Source organism: Cucurbita pepo, chromosome 16 (assembly GCF_057944985.1).
Source record: "Cucurbita pepo subsp. pepo isolate OVF chromosome 16, ASM5794498v1, whole genome shotgun sequence".
NCBI classification, from domain to species: Eukaryota; Viridiplantae; Streptophyta; class Magnoliopsida; order Cucurbitales; family Cucurbitaceae; genus Cucurbita; species Cucurbita pepo.
Window position 1 is genome coordinate 8,107,005 of NC_141813.1, and position 21,355 is coordinate 8,128,359.

At 38.6% G+C, this 21,355-nt stretch overlaps 1 non-coding gene and 1 pseudogene across 1 annotated transcript; both read left to right on the forward strand.

Moving 5' to 3' along the window:
- Nucleotides 1–7,711: 7,711 nt before the first annotated feature.
- Nucleotides 7,712–8,704, forward strand: LOC147788935 (25S ribosomal RNA; annotated as a pseudogene; the record flags this gene model as incomplete).
- Nucleotides 8,705–20,745: 12,041 nt separating this feature from the next.
- On the forward strand, nucleotides 20,746–20,831 carry TRNAL-CAA (transfer RNA leucine (anticodon CAA)). The gene has a single exon. It is a non-coding gene; the product is annotated as a tRNA-Leu (tRNA).
- Nucleotides 20,832–21,355: the final 524 nt, after the last annotated feature.

A 21,355-nucleotide genomic window follows, 5' to 3' on the forward strand; every position in this document is an offset into this window, starting at 1 on the left:
TCTCAAAGGGAAAGAGATCACGTAGTATGGTGTAGCTGATAAAGGCACTAGATCACTTCTCATATGATTATATTGATAGGTTAAATATATGTTATTCGTAAAGGGTAACAGTTAAACTTTAATAGTAAATATTGTTAATGTATAGTAACATATTTGTATCAAAAGAGTTTGTTGAGTTAGAGACGTGCCCTAGGTGCATGTTATATCCAATGCTATCAAGTTGTTATACAAATACACCTTAGCATTTTTAGGGCTTTCAAGACTAACATTTCTATATGATTTCTAATGTCCCTTCCTTCTAATGGGTTTTGAATATAAAAAATACTTTTTTAGTCTAACCTAAATAAATATTATGAACTGAATACAACAAATAAGAGTATCGTTCCTGTCTCAATTTTTTTCACGTTGTTCGAACAAAAATTGAATGTGTATCAATATGTTAATATTTGGTGCACAGAGTCGCTATTTGACATACAATCTATCATCTATTTTTTTTATAGATAGAAAATATCTCATCTTATAGAGATAGAATTTATTACCTCCAAGAAGTTCCTTATCTTATCGATCGATCTTCGTAGTCAAGAAGTTCCGTCGAGCTATTCCCCTAAGATTCATGCAAATTGTTACCTCCATCGAGCAGTTCGATGACCTTAAGAACATGTTAGTTGAGAAGGTTTTTGTTCGTCTTAAGGTCCATGAGGAGACAATTTTTTGTTATGAAGACAAAAAGAAGAAGAAACACTTCTTACTCACATATGTGGAGTGGCTCGCACAGATGAAAAGGAATGATGTGGTTGACTCTTCTTTTTCAAGTACGAAGGGATGTGGTAGCCATAACAAGAAAAACAAGGGTCGTCGGCGTGGTCGTAGACATGGATGCAGACGTGGTGGCAGAGGAGGTCGTGACAATAGCTTACAAACCCACGATAATTCCATCCCTTAGAAGGACAATAGTATGATCAAGTGTTACTCTTGTGTTAAATATGGGCACTATGCAGTAGAGTGCCGCAAGAAGAAGCTCGAGAGGAGGGAAACCTCACACTTACTAAGATCAAGAGCCGTACTGATGTTATTCAAGAAGATGCCTAACCTGCTGATGCTCAATGAAGAGAAGGTTATGGTGAACATTCTCACAAAAGGAGAAGATCGAGTGGAGACGGACATGTGGTACCTTGACAATGAAGCAAGCAACCACTTGACCGGAGATTGAACAAAGTTCAAGGAGCTTGATGAGAAGTTATTGGAAATGTGAAGTTTGGCGATGGATCAATTATACTGATCTAAGGCAAAGGATCCATCTTATTCCAGTGCAAGAATGTGACCAATGTTTACTGATCAATGTGTACTATATCCCAAACTTGAAGAGTAACATTATCTGTCTTGGTCAGCGGACGGAAGAAGGAAGCAGAGTGGAGTTAGCTAGCTCGTCCCTCAAGATGTTCGATAGAAATGGAACCTTGTTGATGTAGGTAAAACGATCGCATAACCGTTTATACAGGATACTATTGTAGACCAACCAACCCACCTCTCTACTGATGAAATTTGCAGACCCAGTTTGGCTATGACATGCAAGACTTAGGCACGTGAACTTTCAGATGCTCAAAATGACGGGAGAGAAGAAGATGGCTACGGGGCTACCTAAGATCATACATCCTAACAGCTATGTGAATGTTTTCTAGTCTGCAAACAAGCACGACAGTTGTTCCCAACTCAAACAAGCTTCTGTATTGAGTGATACTGCAACTGGTTCATGCAGATTTGTGTGGTCTGATCACCCCATCATCATTGGGGGTAATAAGTATTTTCTTTTACTTTTCGATGATTATAGTTGTTGGATGTGGTGTACATTCTCAAAGAAAAAGGAAAATGTATGTTCAAGAAATTCAAAAGATTCGTTGAAAATGGGTATGATCAGAAGTTGAAAACCTTTGGCACTAATCGAGATGGCGAGTTCTTATCCCAAAACTTCTCAAATGGAGGAAGGTATCAAACGTCAACTCACTGCTCTGTACACTCTACAACAAGATGGTGTAGTCTACCAAAGAAATCGCATCATAATGAACACTACAAGAAGCTTACTCAAGAGCATGCAAGTCCTAGCGATTTTCTGGGGCAAGGCGATACGACATGCGGTTTATCTTATAAATCGTTTACTGACAGAGGCGCTGGAAGCTTGCATCTCCTACGAAGGATGGTTTGACAAGACACCTCACTTTGAGTACCTAAGATTCTTTGGTTGTACAACATATGTTAAGACTGCAAAACCATATATAACAAGGCTTGATAATAGAAGCCAAAAGATGGTGTACTTTGGCGTAGAGGATGGAACCAAGGCACACAGATTATATGATCCGCAACATTAAGAAATTAATGTAAGTAGGGATGTCGTATTCAAAGAAGATAAGAAGTGGGATTGGTGCAGCGTTGGCGATAACAAGCAGACTGTTATAGAGTTCATTACTCTAGAAGAAGAGGGAGATTGTAGAAATTGAACGCAACTCTAATGCCAACTAATGCTGCCTGATACCAATTTGTTAGAATTGAAATCGCCCTGATACCAATTTGATGAAGTAAGCTAAAGTTGCTCCGATACCAACCTCGAAATAAAACGCTCGCTCTGAATCTAACTCGTTTAGATAATTCTCACGAAACTTTTAGAAAGGAGGTGTCGTAGGGGGAGACAGAGACAAGGAGACAAAGAAATTCTCAAGAGGTTATTACACACTAATTCAGACAGTAAATATTTTTCTTCTCTTTCTTGTTGTTACTTCTCTCTGCACTATTACTTTGAACACATGAGGCTTTTTTATAGCATTTCCTGAGGCAAATTTGGCTTTAACTACCCACGATTTTTTTTTTCACCCATTTACTTTCCCTTCGGTAAATTTCTCCCCTATTTGCTCTCCCTCCCTGGGATAATTATGCCCTCGTAATTAAATCGTTTAGACTGAATTAAAAAAAAGCAAAAAAAAACAAAAAAAAACATTTAAGTTTATCTTCCAACAGAGATGCAACAGACTTAGAAAATGCCCCTAAAGCAACACCAACAAATCCATACATGTCATCATCGATGACATCTGCTGTCTTTTGACTGAGCAGCTCACCGCGGGTGAGAACAGGAAGAAAATAACCGAAAGTGCAAGAGAGCAAAAACCTTGGATTTTGTTGTTGCTAAAAACTAGTACATTTGTTCCTTGTTTGATTGCAATATTTAAATAACAAACCTAGACTAAAAATGGCAAAAGTGGCCAAATGAATTTGCACCACTCTACCCTCTAAAAATGGCTGGAGTGGCCAATTGAATTTTTGCCACTCGAGGGCAAGTTCTTTGCACAGGCTTTATTTAACAATTTTCTTCTAAAACCTATGGTATATCTACCTTATTGATTGAACTCCGATCTTTGAGCATAGTTCCTCAAATTTCACTCGCATCAGATAGTTGGTGAAGATGTCTCCAAGCTGTTCCTTTGTTCGAATGTCAATCTTGATAAGTCCCCGATCTGCACACTCCCAAATGTAATGGAATCTGATCTCTATGTGCTTGCTCCGGTTGTGCAAAACTGGGTTTTTAATCAAGGAGATTGTATCCTTGTTGTCCATGTATAGTATTGGTGGATTGCCTTCTTTTCCGATCAGCTCCTCCAATAGTCGCGCAAGCCAGACCCCCTATGTGGCCGCCATCGTAGCGGCAATGTACTTTGCTTTGCAAGAAGACAAAGCAACTACCTTCTGTTTAATTGATTGCCAGCAGATCACGCCACCTGAGAGGAAGTAAATCATCCCATGGTTGCTCTTATGATCATCAACGTCACCGGCCATGTCACTATCACTATAGCCGACCAGCTTAAGCTTCTCTCTTCCTCTCCCAGTATCTCACACCCTAGCCTCTGGTTCTAGCCACATAGCGCAAGATGTGCTTGACAGCTACAAGATCCTCCTTCGTTGATGCTTTAATAAACTTACTTACATATCCAATGGAATAGGCAAGGTTAGGGCATGTGTTTACCAGATAGCGCAGACTCCCGACGATGCTGCGATAATTGGTGGTGTCACCGCCAGCGTAGTGCCGACTTTCCTTAGCTGGAGACGGGCCTCCATTGGCATCCTTGTAAGATTACTGTTTACCAGCCCAACTATGTCTAGTAGCTTCTTCGCATACGCACCTTGACAGATGGTGATGTCGGTAGTACTCTACTGCACTTCGATGCCGAGGTAGTAGCTAAGCACGCCAAGGTCGCTCATCTTGAAGGTCTTTAACATCTCCCTCTTGAATCTTCTAAGAACTTCCATGTCGCCTCAAGTGATTATGAGATCATCGACTTACACTCCCATGATCAACCGCTTCTTGCCGTGGTCGCACGTCTACATCCCATGCTAAGAGGCTCAACGCTTGAACTTGAGCGACAACAGGATACTATCGAGCTTCTTGTTCCAGGGTCGTGGTGCTTGTCGAAGCTGGTAGAGCACCTTGTGCAGGTGCAGTACCTTGCTGGGGTGTCATTATCGATGAAGCCAGGTGGTTGTCAGACGTAGATGATCTCCTTCAGCTCTCCGTTAAGGAAAGCGAACTTCACATCCATGTGGTGGACTTCCCAGGAGTGATGTCCGCGATCGCCAACAACAGGTGGACAGATTCCAACCCTACCACCGGCGCGAACACCTCTTTGAAGTCCACCCCTTGCTTCTGGCGTAGCCCTTTGCCACAAGACGGGCCTTGTGCTTTACAACTTCTCCCTCTTCGTGACGCTTCAGCTTGAACACCCATTTGAGCCCTATGGCTCGATGTCTTGGCGGCATATCCTCTAGACTCCACGTCTTGTTGTCAATGACAGACATCATCTCTTCCTACATGGCCTTCAGCTAGCACGAGTTCTTCTCTTGTTTGGGGAAAGATTTCGTTTCATCCGCGCTGATGGCATGCAATTCGACACCTCTTCTTCGAGCTCGCGCGCCGCCAGTCCCGGTGGTTCACCTTCTCCTAATAGGTCTTCAATATTTCGGTGCCTGGCTGTCAGACCATCATCGTGATCGGCATCCATAAATAACTAGAGCAACTAGTCACAATGTCCATTCCTCCATTATAGCACAACCGAAAGCATTAACTTCAAAATGCATCATAAATTCTCACCCTAGGGTTATTTCGATAATTTTTTTAATATACATAACAATCATCCAGATTGCCTTTGGAGCTACCACACGTGCCTAAATGAGTCTTACGCACAATTACGCTTGTTTTGTGGCACAATCGCACTCTTACGACAGTGGGATAGCGATTGTGCAACACTTGTTCTAGCCCAGAAAATAAGTCGGTCGTGTTAAATTCAAACTTTCCAAACAATATTGGTGTATGCTCGCGACACGGGTCACGTTTAATTTTTTTTTTTAGAAAACAGGAGCAAATAAATGCGTTGAAAACAATTTTAAAGAAATCAATGTTATAAGCTAAAAGCGAGTAGGCAACAACAACAACTTTGATAGCATATAACCTATGTACGAAGAATTGACACCTATTCAAATTCTCCTATAGTACATTTTGGGGTGTTTTAGCCCTACGGGTGTAGATATAATTTTGGTGACCGGTCATACACCCCGTATTGACACAACGATAATAGTAAAGCCCTATCTAACTTGAAAAAATTAAAAAAAAAAAAAGGTTTGGAACAGGCATACGCCCATGAACAAAAAGTCCTAGACAAGCATGACCAGGATATCGGACATGCGCCCATAGGCAACACGTCTTGAAAAAGTATGACCGTGACATCCTCCCTCAATTGGTTGACATCTTTGACAATCGACTCTTAACAAACTCAGTGTTGTAGGATGAGGTTGACTTCAAGTCCATGGATGCACTTCCCACTGATCTTAGTATTAACGATTCTCTTCCAATATGATAGGAACTATTGAAACCCACTTCTTGATTTGTTGACTCTTCGCGTGTTCTTAGTTGGTGTATGTTCTACTTTCTTAGCATGAAAATTTTTCGTCTTTGCGTGAGGTCGCACCACCTCCTTGTGCTTGATGTCTTTTTGGTCGAGATAGTAACATTTCAAGTTACTAATGTGGACAAAAGGGCTAGTCTGCATCTATGGGAGTAGTTGAATCCTATATTATACCTTCTCAACCTTGTGGATAACTTCGACTAGTCCATAGTATTTTCGCACCAGTCTTTGGTTCTTGTTGCTTTGAACTCAGAATTGGTTATTTGTAACTGTACTAGTCAAGATGTGTTTAATAAGGATTTTGGTATTAATTATTGAGTCTTTGTAACTCCTGAAGTCATTTTTTGACCTTATTTAAGGCATTTGAGGTCGGTAAGACTCCTATTTATCACATTTTAGTTAGTTTTAGGGCGTGTATTGGAATTAATCATCCTATTTAGCTAGGTTAAGATGTTTATATGACCTAAGAATGTCATATGAATTGATATATGTGAGAATTAAGCATTGAAGTATAGCTTTTGAGGTGACTATCGAATAATTAGTAACTTCGGCAAAGGCCAACCAAGTAAGTGACTTACTGATTGATGTATGATGGTGCATTCCATGTGGCTCTTGCATGTACCATTTTAATTATGTGATGATTATATGTTCTTTGTATTGTCATTGATGCATGTCATGTATGCATGTGATGTCCATTACACTATATTATGAATGAAATGAAATGTCATGTGTGAAATGTTATGTCTTACCATGTAAAGTTATGTGATGGATTACGTGAAGTTTTTCATGTATACATGATGCATATATGAAATATGTTATGAGCAAAAGGAGAAAGGAAATGAAATATGTTATGTTATGAATGAAAATCATGGAACCTCATGCTTGTATGTATGTCACATGCATCGGGATACCTCCCTATTATGTTATACTAGTACGACGCGTATCTTCGATACTTGTAGTTGTCATGATATCATGCGGGCCTTTTCTTTTCTAATGCGTTCGGTGACGTGCAATGTGCTGTGTCCGATCAAGAGAATACGTATACGAGCACGCCTGGTGGGTCCATGGGTGCGTATGTGGGCCGTGTGTGGAGAAGCACCATGCATCCAACCCTGCCTAGAACTAAAAAGTGCCCAAGGTCATGTTACGTGTTTTAAATGATATGTCTCGTTCATGTTTTGTGTGTGATTGCGTTACTAACCCATATAGTGGGGTGACTTACTGAGTATTTCTTAAAATACTCAAGCCACGTGTTACCTTATATTTTTTAGGTAAAGTTAAAGTTAAAGCTCCCATGCATGGATAACGATAAATGCTGCAAAAGTCATGGAAGTGAGGATAGATCATGATAGAGAAGTAGTATTGAATTTAATTAGTAGATATTAGGTGTTTTTAATGCAATTTGTTTTATGTTAAAAAAACAATGTTATTTTAATTGTTATTTTGAATTGAATAGGTAAGTCCATGACTTTATTTTAAAAATATTTATTATGAATTTTCGCATATATAATTAAAACATGCGTGGGGTGACGTAACTAATTAACCTAAAAGAATTAGAAGTGTTACATTATCCTTCAACACTTCTATCCTTCAACACTTCTATTCACTAGTCTGTAATGTCTTGTTAAGTCATTTCAATCCTTTATTTATGTCATTTCTTTGGAGAGAAACCTTGAGGAATGGAAATTGGTTTGGAATTTTAGACTTCAGTTGCATATTTCGCAAATTGTGTAAGTAATTTCCTTATTTACTTCATTTTGTTGATGTTAAAAAATTATCATTGTGATTGCATACACGAACATGTTTTTAGCCCGACTTTGTGAAATGACTTGAGAGGTGTAGGATAAGTAGGAGCCGAAAGGCGAAAGTGAAATGTCACTACTTTTAACGTTATTTTACTTATTCCGTGAATCGGAAGCGGGGCACTGCCCCTCTTTTTGGACCCAATGCCTACCTCGGTGGGCGATCCGGGCGGAAGACATTGTCAGGTGGGGAGTTTGGCTGGGGCGGCACATCTGTTAAAAGATAACGCAGGTGTCCTAAGATGAGATCAACGAGAACAGAACTCTCGTGTGGAACAAAAGGGTAAAAGCTCGTTTGATTCTAATTTTTAGTACGAATACAAACCGTAAAAGCGTGTCCTATCGATCCTTTAGACCTTCGAAATTTGAAGCTAGAGGTGTCAGAAAAGTTACCACAGGGATAACTAGCTTGTGGCAGCCAAGCGTTCATAGCGACATTGCTTTTTTATCCTTCGATGTCGGCTCTTCCTATCATTGTGAAGCAGAATTCACCAAGTGTTGGATTGTTCACCCACCAATAGGGAATGTGAGCTGGGTTTAGACCGTCGTGAGACAGGTTAGTTTTACCCTACTGATGACAGTGTCGCAATAGTAATTCAACCTAGTACGAGATGAACCGTTGATTTGCCCAATTGGTCATCGTGCTTGGTTGAAAAGCCAGTGGCGCGAAGCTATTGTGCGCTGGATTATGACTGAACGCCTCTAAGTCAGAATCTGGGCTAGAAGTGATGCATGCGCCCATTGCTTGATTGCCGACTAGGAGTAGGGGCCTTTTGGCCCAAAGGCATGTGTCGTTGGCTAAGCCCTTGTGACGGATGAGTCTCAAGGGCCGCCTTGTAACGTAATTCCCACTGAGCGATGGGTAGAATCCTTTGCAGACGACTTAAATATGCGACAGGGTATTGTAAATGGCAGAGTGGCCTTGCTGCCATGATCCATTGAGATTCAGCCCTTCGTCCCTCCCCACACAATAAACCAATTTATTTATTTGAAGTGTCATGGAGGTTGTAGGCAAAGTAATGATTTTACATGTTAAGTGTTGATGGATTGGACATGCTCCAAATCAAGGCCATCTATGCTATGTGTGATACATGCCGTACCAACACCTCATGCACCCTTACACACCCATAATGTCCACCCACCCCTCCAACGCAAACACACCTACAAGAATATCAAAAGTGTTAGATGTTACCTCCATAAAAAAGCATCAGACTCAATACCTATGAAGCGTGAGTACACGTATAAAGCCTTGAAGGTTAGCCTTTAAACAATTCATCACACCTAACATCTGTGGAAAGTACGAACATGTATAAAGCCTTGGACTATTAAAAATATCATCAAACCCAATACCCGTGAAAAGTGAATGTACATTTATAATGTTTTATTGTTGTGTTTTATTTTTTTGGGAACTAAGAAATGAGTGATGCCCGTAAAATTTAATTTTTTTTTTTAATCTTTTGGTCATTTAAAACAAAAAAAAAAAAAAATGAAGAGTTTTGATGCTAGAGCAAGTACATTACACCAAGACACCCACCATGACGTTGTTTTTACACCCATCACCCATTAATTGTGAAAGTACATGTGTAGTGGTTATTAATTGTAAACTGCATTCTTTTCAAAAGTTTAGACCACCAATGAAGTCACATGTGGATGATCTCCCGTAAATTTTAATTGTATCAGTGCTCCACGCTTTTGGCAGTGAGTGAAGAGAGCGAGAAAAATCTTGTCAGTGACCATGTCTAAGAAGAAATAATTAATATGAACATTGAAATAAAATGCTAGAAGGGAAATGGAGGGACATTGGGGAACAAGCTTCTTATGCTACTAAAAAAAACAAACTTATGAAACTATCTACGTCCCAACAGTTCCAAATCTCTTATATTTCAAGAGACAAAAAGAATTGCGAAAACAATCTTAGCAAATAGACTAAAACGAAAATGGTGAATCAACAACTAAAAGATAGAATTGGAACCTCGTTTCTAAACTCGTGATTCAAATATCAACAAGCCAAAAAACTAGAAATGGAAAAGGGCGCTACAATAGGAAAGTTAAAAGCTCTCATTAGTAAAAGACTACAATAGAAAAGTTAAAAGCTCTCATCAGATACGAACCTATGGTTTGGGTTCTGCTAATCTTCGAGGCTGAGCTTCAGTTTTAAGCTTGAATTTCGACTATTTCAACGCTTTCCTTTGTTTTTTTTTTTTTTTTTTTTTTTTTTTTGCATTTGCTTCTAGTTTTTGGACCTATTTCCTGTCGATTTTGGCTAAGTTTTAATTATTCTTGCATAGTAATTTACTAGAACATTAGCCAACTTTTATATTTAGTTTTTTTTTTTTTTTGTAATTATCTATATTTCTCTAATCCCAAAATTGAAAATACAGTCAACGATTAGAGTGATGTATCATAATTTTGATATCAAAGTTCTAATCCAAAGATCTAAATTCCTATAACATAGAGGTCCTACTCCATAGTCAATTTCTAATCTTAGATTAACATCATATTAATACATGCTTAATTCTTGAAATTTTATTTTTTAGTTTAAAACATACGCTATTCGATATGGGATCTAAAAAAAATGCATGGGATTTACACCGTTGACGAAGAAGAAGGTTTGAGAACAAGACTTTACTGCACTGGGGTCCATTCATGTCGATCTATTCTCCCTTGTGTTGAAATATTGTGGCTCGTGACCCACACATGGCCAGTCAACTATTCTAAATCTTGCGACAAATGATTTTGTGATAAATGGAAATGTAAAATATTTACATAAATATGAGAATCAGTATTTGGTTTACACACCCTTGGAAAGAATGCTTCATTCTCCTCAAACCAATGAGGGATCTCAGTAGATAATATCTACTAGTGTTGGGAGGCTTGGGTTGAAAGTATCATTAGCTTACCAATCAATGATAAGAACTTCGTAGATTTAAACATTTCAAAGTTAAGTCATGGAAGAAAACTACCATCGTGGATATCAATTGAACTCACTAGAGTTTTAGAAGTGTGAAAACATGATTTTTAAAACTTCAAATTTTGAGAATGTATCAAAGTTCCAGTTAGTTCTCTTACACCACGTCACAAAACCAAGTTGATTGAAAATTTCTACTAGGGAGAAGAACAAACATCGTTATAAGTTACGCTTCATTCCCATCACTAGAAGAAGGGCTTGACGACCTCCGACCTTGTGGTTAACAGCCACACGCTCTAACCAACTGACCTATTCCAGCCAATCATTTGTTACAATCCAAGTCCACCACTAGTTGATATTGAATGGTTTCGTTCGTTACGTATCGCTGTCAGCCTCACATTTTTAAACCGTATCTAATAAGGAGAGGTTTTTAGACCCTTGTAAGAAATGTTTCTTCACCTCTCCAATCGACGTGTGATCTACTTATCCAACCCTTCTGAGAGCCAAGCGTCCTCACTCGCATATCGCTTAGTGATTAGTTCTGATATCATTTGTAATAGTCCAAGCGCACTGCCCATTAGATATTGGCATCAGCCTCACAGTTTACACACCCATATAAAGAATGTTTCATACCCTCTCAAACCAATGCGGGAGTGGATAATATCTACTATCGTTGTGGGCTTGGGTCAAAAGCATCATTAGTTTATCAAATGATAATAAGATAAGAAATTTGTAGATTTTAACTTTTCAAAGTGATATGGAATCAACCGAAGGGAAAGTATGGAACCTCGTTTCTAAACTCGTGATTTGAATATCAAATGTATAATAAGAAATTTGTAGATTTTAACTTTTCAAAGTGATATGGAATCAACCGAAGGGAAAGTATGGAACCTCGTTTCTAAACTCGTGATTCGAATATTAAATGATAATAAGAAATTTGTAGATTTTAACTTTTCGAAGTGATATGGAATCAACAGAAGGGAAAGTATGGAACCTTGTTTCTAAACTCGTGATTCGAATCACTCCACAAGAGTTGATCAATACCGCTTGAATAACTCTAGCATGCTCTCATCAAAGCATTCTTTTTTTAATTCCAAAATGTGATGTCTAGAAAAGAAGGCTTATAGAGCCTTTACAAAAAAGAAATTCTATTATTTTTTTAATTAAAAAATGTCTCTAATCAAAGAAAAGAAGGCTTATATAGCCTTTACAGTAACGAAGACTTATATAGCCTTTACAGAAAAGAAGTTAATGGTGGGTTACAATCTAACCTTTTAACTCCTGTATTAAAAATTAGTTTAAATATGACCAACAAATATTTAAATTATAATTAAATGGTGCAAGGAATGAAACACATAAATATTGCTTATTAGTCAAATATTTAAATTATAATTAAATGGTGCACTAAACTAGTTCCTAAATTACTAGTCACATAAATTCCGTGGAGTTCATTAAATGCAACTTAAAATGTATTTAATGCATCTCTTTCTTGACGCTCAATTTTGCACAACATTATAAGAGAGGTCTCCAACGATTTCTAGACTTTCCTTTGATGAGCTCACCATCGCTTGAATATAAGTGAACAAGGTTTGTTGTAGCTTCTTGGCTCTCGTCCTTGTAATTGGACCTTGAGGTATGGAAATTCCTTGGTCGTGGTTCATATCATTCTCCCTCTCTTGAGAAGGATTCATCCTCGAATCCCAGCCATCACCTACATCAAAAGGACTCAAATCAACAACATTAAAAGTTGCACTAACACCATACATACCTGGTAAATCAATTTTATAAGCATTGTCATTGATATGCTCAAGAACTTGAAAAGGTCCATCTCCTCATGGTAAAAGCTTAGATTTTCTTTGAGTAGAAAATCTTTCTTTTCGGAAATGCACCCAAACCCAATCTCCTAGCTTGAAGATAACAATCTTGCGTCCTTTATTAATTTGGGTGGCAACCTTGGAATTTTGCTTCACAATTTGTTCTTTTACTTGCTTGTGTAGTTTATAAACAAACTCAACCTTGGAATTTGCATCAAAATTCACAAACTCTTATGACGGCATAGGTAACAAGTCAATGGGGGGTTAAAGGATTAAAGCCATAAACAATTTCAAAAGGTGTGCATTTAGTAGTAGTATGAACAACCCTATTGTATGCAAATTCTATAAATGACAAACAATCCTCTTAAGTCTTAAGATTCTTTTCAATAATAGCCCTAAGCTCAGTAGTCATTGTTCCGTTAACAACTTCAGTTTGAGGATGACAAGTAGTTGAATATACTGGCTCACTTCCTAACTTACCCAATAAAACATGCCAAAAATGGCTTCAAAATTTTACATGGCGAATATGCAACTCATCCCCAATATACATGCGAATTTGATGATAACCCAATTTTAAATTAATCTTAGTAAAAAGACGGCATCCATGCAACTCATCAAGCATATCATCTAATCTAGGAATTTGATGCCTATACTTTATAGTTATCTTGTTTATAGCCCTACAATCAACACACATACGCTAAGAACCATCTTTCTTAGGTACAAGAATAACTGGAACAAAACAAGGACTCAAACATTCACGTACATACCCTTTAGCAAGGAGTTCACTTACTTGCCTTTGTATCTCTTCGGCCTCCTTTGGATTAGTCCTGTTGGTTGGTTTGGAATGGGCTCGCTAGGAATGAAGTCAATCTTGTGTTCAATCCCTCTAAGTGGTGGAAAACTACTAGGCATCTCCTCTAAAAAGAAATCTTCAAACTCTTGCAAAAGCACAACAAAATCACTAGGCAAAGAAGGATTCAGTGTGTTAGTAAAGTTACAAGACCCTTTGCACATAAGTACAAGAATAGTCTGGTTAGAGAGCAAAACATTCCTAGCCTCATTTGATCTAACATACAAGCTTATAGATTTGACTTTTCTCTCTTTTTTTTTTTTTTTTTTTTTTTCTCTCTAGGCTGGGTCCTACTCTTGCTTTTCACTTAAGCTCTTTTTTTCACTTGATTCTTTTTCAATCTTTGCTTTTGCATCCGCCTCTTGCATTTTCTTTTCAAGTTTGCAATGATCAATAAGTACATCTTTTGGAGACAATGGAAAAAAAGTAGTTTTTCTACCCTTGTGAGTAAAAGAGTATCGATTTGCATACCCATCATACATTACCCGACGATCAAATTGCCAAGGCCTCCCCAGTAGTAAATCTCCAACATGCATGGATACAACATCACATAAAATATCATCAACATATTTTCCAATATTAAAAGAAACAAGAGCTTGTTGAGTTACCCGTACTTCCCTACGATCACTCAACCATTGAAGCTTGTAGGATCTTGGATGTGGTTGTGTCTTTAAATTAAATCTTGTGACTAGAATGGAACTCACAACATTGGTGCAACTACCGCTATCAATGACAACACTACAAGGTACTGATTGAACAAGGCACCGAGTTTGAAATAAGTTCTCTCGTTGGTCTAAGCCGTCCTCCTTAATGTGGGTGTTTAGAGCTCGTCGAGTAACCATAGATATATGTGTAGGGTCCTCTTCACTAAACTCCTCACTCTCATTTTCCTCATTTATGTAGTCATGTGCCTCGTCATCTGTAACAATTTCTCCCTCCTTAATGGTCATAATTCTTGTATTTGGGCAATCTCTACTCTAGTGTCTACCCCTTGACATCTCCAACACTCTCTACTCTAGTGTCTACCCCTTGACATCTCCAACACTTTAAATCCCTATTTCGAACATTAGACTTTTCTATTTTTTCTTTCACTGTTCTAGAATTCTCACCTTTCTCAAATTTAGCTTGAGGCTTCTCATGAATCTCTTGATTTCTATGCTTATAATCAATGTTCTTACTATCCTTTTTTCATGTAGAAGTAGAATTGGAATATGTTTTTGTAATAACGAAAAAAGATAAATAGAAATAGAAAAAGAAAAAAAAAAAAGGAAAAGTCAGGGTAAAATAGGTAAATTTGCCCCTCCAACCACCTAAGTGGTCCAAATGAAACCCCATACAGAGTACTGCAAAAGAGAAATAGTGAGAGAAAGGGGTTGAGAGTGTTGGATTTCGATAATCGCCAGTGAAATCCTTTATTTTCGGTGAGAGGAAATTGTGGACAGGAGGTTGTTGGAAGAAAAATAAAATGCGTAAAATAAGAGAGAGAAGGTCTGAAAGTTTGACTGCTCTTCAAAATCAGATGTTGAAATTTCTGAACAGATTTCCTATTTAAATATAACCTATCCTAAAAATGGGTGGAGAGTGGCCAACTGAATGTGTGCCACTTCCTAGAAAATTGCGGTCTAAGAATTCGCTAATCGATTCGACGTGTTTGTCAAATGGTCAAACGGAGAATTAAATGTAAACGTGTGAATCTAAATAAGGAAAAACAAAGGTTTTATCTAACAGAGAGAACCTAGAGAGAGGAGAAAGGATGAACCGCGGGAAGACTCACCAAAAACTACCGTCGCAGTCTATTCCGGTGAAGATCATGATGCAAGGAGGTGAAGATCATGATGCAGTGAGACTTTCTTGGAATGGAAAAAAGAATGTGGGTGGCCGGAGTCCCATTTTTCATCCAGAAATCGGAAAACCCGCCAGGTAAGGATCTTGAACGTTTTCTTAGATCTACGGTTTTCCTTTGTGAATCAAGATCTGAAATCTTGATATATTCATCTAGGAACAACTCTACGCATGATCTGTGAAGAAGTTTGGCCGAGATCTCAACCTGAAGGCGGAGGTCCGAGAGTCATCTGAGAATGGTGAGCAAACTTCCGACGTTCTGAACTCGTCTGGTAGTCAAGCAAAAAATTACAAAAAAAAAAAAAATACTAGGATGTAGCCCATAACACGATCTAGAACTTTGACGAAGGAATCATATCGATCCGATCTACGGATCAAAAGATATGAAAATCAGAAAAGGGGCTGTGTTTCGGTTTTCAGAGGACAGAGAAGAAAGAAGAAGAAAAAAAAGGGGGGCGGCCGGCGAGCGGCGGAGGGCGGCAACAGGCGCCAGACATGCGTCGACCATCGGCTGGAGCAACGCAGCTCCAGCGAGGCGTCGACACGTGTCGCCTGCAAGCCAGGCGAAACCACAAACGCGAGTCGAGCTGACCAGACCGACTGACCCGTGACTACGCGAAAGCGGGCGCGCATGCAACCTGTGACTGGCGCCTTCCCGCGCGCGTGACCACGCACTCCCAGTGCGCTGCTGGCGCGTGAGCGCGCGTGGAACGGCCAATTTGGCCCGATTGCTTTCTGTTTGCCTGATTTTTGTCCCCATTCCAGTTCTAATACTTTTTTACATGAATAGGGATCTAATTTAAAGAAATCAGTATTTTTGGACACCTCACGGGCAAAGAAACACTAGCAAAAAGGGCACGCGTCAACCAGGTAAGTCACCACCCAATATTTAGGAAGAAATACTTATAGGATTCGCTTGGATTGCATGCATGCTAATAGTTTTACTTCAGATTAGCTCTCCATGTAAATTGTTAGTCAGAGTATTTGATATGATTGTATTGGGTGAATTACATGAGTGTTGTTGTATGCTTCATGCTTCCGCTGTATGTATGCATGCATTTAATTTATGTTGCAATTGTGTATTCCGTGTTCCGGGTGCTTGATGGACGAATTCGCCCCATTGAGCGTGAATTTCGTGCTCTGGGTGCTTGATGAAGGTCATCGCCTCATTAAGTCGGTATGCCTAGTTTGCATGAATTATATAGTATGATGTTAGAAGACGATTGCATGCACACTATGTTAATTTCTAGGGCCCATTTCTATGATAAACTTAGGGAATTATTGTTAGGAGCGATATGTCGCTCCAGCCAGATTTAATTTTCCCCTAGGAACTTAGCGGTTTACCACGGCAAGAAGGTACCTCGGAGTGTTCATAGATTGCTAGCGTGAGAATGGTATCTATAGCTTCGTGGGAGGACCAAGGGACCCTGACCAGTCCTTATTACTCTTAGCCATTTCGCATGGGAAATGTGTCCCCACATCGTACAACCCATTAGCTGCATGGGAACGGGTTGGGTCGCGCCCCCCATAGGGGGGACTATATGGGCGTAGGGGTATTCAGCACACCCCTAGGCTAGATACCATGTAGTCCCAGATAGCCATGTAGAAGTAGCACCTCATAGAGAGATACCGACCACATTAGCTTGGCATAAGGAACCTCTAGGCGTTTAATGAAAGGACGATGAGCCGCTGAAACCCAAGAGGCAAGCCCCAAGGGACTAAGATTAGAACCAGATGTCCTAGAACCGAAGTAGGAAACCGTGGGAATTCTTTTAAATTAAGATGCGAATAGAGCCTACAAGTAGGTGGCTTACTGAGTATAATTTTTGTACTCATTATTTTCTACTTTTTTGTCAGGTGCCGGTCGAGGTGGAGGAACGTTCGAGAGCTGTGCGGTCACAGAGGAGGTCGTTCCGGAGCGTCAGTCCCTTTTCGGTCTTTTGGAGTCTTTTGCGAATTCATTTTAATTTTGTATTTGTAATTCCTTTTATATTTGTATTTTAACAAAACTTTTCTAGATTTTGTTTTAATTAAATGGTATTTTTACCTTTCATTTTTTTTTCGATTTCATCTTTTTAGTCACGATTCGATTTTTCGAAGCCTCGAAAATCGAGTCGTGACAGTTTTAGAAGAATACCGTTGAGACCTTCGTTGGATTTGCCTCTCGATCTTAATTACAATGTGCAACAACTCCTCGATATCAGAATAAGTCTGTAAATCAGTCTTGTCTGCAATCTCTGTGTTTAACCCATTAAGAAATCGCGCCATGAGAGTTTCGATGTCCTCATCGAGATCAAGTCAATCCATCAATGTATCCATCTCCTTGTAATAATCTTCCACAGATTTGCGTCCTTGTTTCAATGCTTGAAGCTTTTGCACCATGTCTCATTAAAAATAATGTGGAACAAAACACTTCCGCATGAACTCTTTGACTCGTACCATGAATGAATTGGTGCTTCAAGATTTCTTCTCCTACTTGACATCTAACCGTACCTTCTTTTCATCACTAAAATTATGACAGTTGAACACCGACTCCACCATTTTCTCCCATTCAAGGTACTCCTCTGGATCGATTTTGCCATAAAACTTGGGAAGTTTTAATTTGATTCTCCCCACATTACGATCAATTCTATTGTCATAAAGAACTCATTGTGGTAAATTATGATACCTTCTTCCACGGACTCTCCCTTGCATCGAGCCACGACCAACCGCATGTGGATTATGCTCGTGTTGTTCAGAATTATCTTCCTCATATTGATCAGTAGATTGGGCAGGTAGTGGAATCCTCTCTTGAGCTTGATTTTGAATTTAAAATCTACCTATTTGATTGGTCAACTCTTCTATTCCTCAAATTAGTCTTTCCATGGTTCGTTGTTGTGCTTCTCTCAATCGTGCATCAATAATGTTAGGATTGTCGTCTGGATTTACCATGCTACAAAAGAAAGTTAAAAGAAAAAAAAAAAAAGGACCTCACAAGTGCTCCCTCACGTGTGTTCACACGTAAATGTAGTTCACTCGTGCTTAGCACTCAACACTCGAATCAATGTATTATTCCCTTACAATCTCACCCTCACAATTGAGCACAAACAAATCACACTCCAAAAAAAATTGGGATGTGAGACAAGTTATGTTATAGAGGTGAGTGCAATTCAAAGTGAATACACAGCACACTCAACACATAAACAAGGGTATTAGAGGAGCAATCCAATAACATATCAGAGTTACATATATAAAGAGGAAAAAAAAAACATTTAACATCAATAAGCTTTTTTTTTTTTTTTTTTTTTTTTATTCCATAATATTGGCAAAAATGTAATAAATTTACCGAAAATTGATTTAGAAGATCTTAAAGAAGAACAAATTGTTGATAAGATCCAGATCTAACGCTTTATAAAATATGTCAACATGAATTAAAGCACAAAAATAATATTTTTATTTTGTTATTTTTTGTGCTTTATATTTTTTTTAGACAGAATGTGAACATACTATACAAATTGAATATATATATGGAATCAACCTAAGGGAAAGTATGGAACGGATTACCTTGATGATCAAGATCAAGAGTAAAAAAAACTTGTTTCTCAACTCATGATTCGAATCACTTCATAAGAGGTTTGATCAATACCACTTGATTGACACTAGCATAGCATGCAAATTCTAACCACTTGAATTTGCAAAGAAAATCTTAGTTCTCACCAACGCTAAAAAAAAAAAAAAAAAAATTCTATTCTTTTTTTATTCCAAAAATGTGATGTCTCTAATCAAACGAAAGAAGGCTTTATATAAGCCTTACAACGTTAATGTATGTGACACATAACTCCCAAATTAAATTGGCTAGTAAATGAGAAATACCATGACCTCTATATTAAAATGACTAATTAATGGTGGAATATTCTAACCTATGTGGGTTACCATGTAACTTAATTCCTATATTAAAAACTAGCTTAAATATAACAAATAATCCAAGCCCACCACTAGTTTATTTTGTCTGCTTTCGTTCATTAAGTATTGCTATCAGTCTCACGATTTTAAACTGCATCTGATAGGAAGAGGTTTTCAGACCCTTGTAAGAAATGTTTCTTCACCTCTCCAATCAATGTGGGATCTCACTATCCACACATTCTGAGTGCCAAGCATACTCACGGGTACATCACCTAGTGACTAGCTCTAATATCATTGGTAAAAGTCCAAGTGCACTGCTAGCAGACATTGTCCATTTTGGCCCATTATGTATTGTCGTCAGCCTCAAAGTTTTAAAATGCGACTATTAGGGAGAGGCTTCAGTACCTTTATTAGGATTGTTTCGTTCCTCTCTCCAATCGCTAGTATATATTATCTATTTTAATCTATTACGTATCGTCGTCAGCCTCACAATTTTAAAATGCGTCTACTAGGGAGACGTTTACACACCCTCGTTCCTCAATCCAATTGCTAGTAGTTATTATCTATTTTAATCCATTACCTATCGCCGTCAGCCTCACAGTTTTAAAACGCGTCTACTAGGGAGACGTTTGCACACCCCCGTTCCAAAATCCAATCGCTAGTAGTTGTTATCTATTTTAATCCGTTACGTATCGCCGTCAGCCTCACAATTTTAAAACACGTCTACTAGGGAGACGTTCGCACACCCATCTAAGAAATGCTAAATTTCCCTCTCAAACAAATGCGGGATTGCACAATAAGCAGTCAAGATTATCGAGTGGTCTAAGGCGCTAGACTCAAGTTCTTGTCCCTGTAATAAAGCGTGGGTTGTTCAGCATAATTAATATCTACTATCGTTCAGGGCTTGGGTTGAAAGCATAATTAATTATCCAAAAATGATAAGAACTTCCTAGAATTTAACTTTTCAAAGTTAAGAAATAGAACTTGATGGATATCAATTGATCTCACTAGAGTTTTAGAAGTGTCAAAATATGATTTTTAAAACATCAAATTTTGAAAATATCTAGAAGTTCTATTACATGCCATGTCACGAGCCCAACTTCATTAAAAAAATTTGTATGTTTCATTCCCATCGCTAGAAGGAGGGCTTGAACCTCGTCACACGCTCTAACCAACTGAGCTATTCCAGCCAATCATTTGTTACAATCCAAGACCACCATTAGTTGATATTGTCTGCTTTCGTTCGTTACGTATCGCTGTCACCCTCATGATTTTAAACCGCATCTACTAAGGAGAGGTTTTCAAACCCTTGTAAGAAATGTTTCTTCACCTCTCCAATCGATGTGGGATCTCACAATCCACTCTTCTGAGGGCCAAGCGTCCTCACTGGCGCATCGCCTGGTGACTAGCTCTTATATCATTCGTAAAAGTCCAAGCGCACTACTAGCAAACATTGTTCATTTTTTCAAAATAGGTATTGCCATCAGCCTCACAGTTTTACAAGTCTATTAGGGAGAGGTTTTCGCACCCTTATTAGGATTGTTTCATTCCTCTCTCCAACAGTTAGTACATATTATCTATTTTAATCCATTACGTATGGTTGTCGGCCTCACAGTTTTAAAACGTGTCTATTATGGAGATATTTACGCACCCATATACGGAATGCTAAACTCCCCAATCAAACCAATTCGGGAACACACCAATAGCAGTCAGGATGGCCGAGTGGTCTAAGGGGCCAGACTCAAGTTCTGGTCCTCGTAAGAGGGCGTGGTTTCTCAAATCCCACTTCTGACATTTCATATTATTGTGAGGCAAAACACGAGCCGAAGTAGATAAAATCTACTATTATTGTGGGCTTTAGGTCGAAAGCATCATTGTTAATCAATGATAAGAACTTCCTACCATGGTGGATATCAAATGACAAGCCAGTGTTTTCTGAAAGTGAAAAAATGATTTTTTGAGAATATCTGTAAGTTCAAGTTAGTTCGTCACAAACCGAAGTTGATTGAAAATTTATACTAGAGAGAAGCACCAACACCCATTATGATAAGGTATGCTTCCTTTGCATCGCTAGAAGGAGGGCCTGAACCTCCAACCTTGTGGTTAACCACACGCCCTAACCAACTAAACTATTCCAGCCAATCATTTGTTACAATCCAAGACCACCATTAGTTGATATTATCTGCTTTCGTTGTTACGTATCGCTGTCACCCTCATGGTTTTAAACTGCATCTACTAAGGAGCAGTTTTCAGACCCTTGTAAGAAATGTTTATTCACCTCTCCAATCGATGTGGGATCTGAAAATCCACCCCTTCTG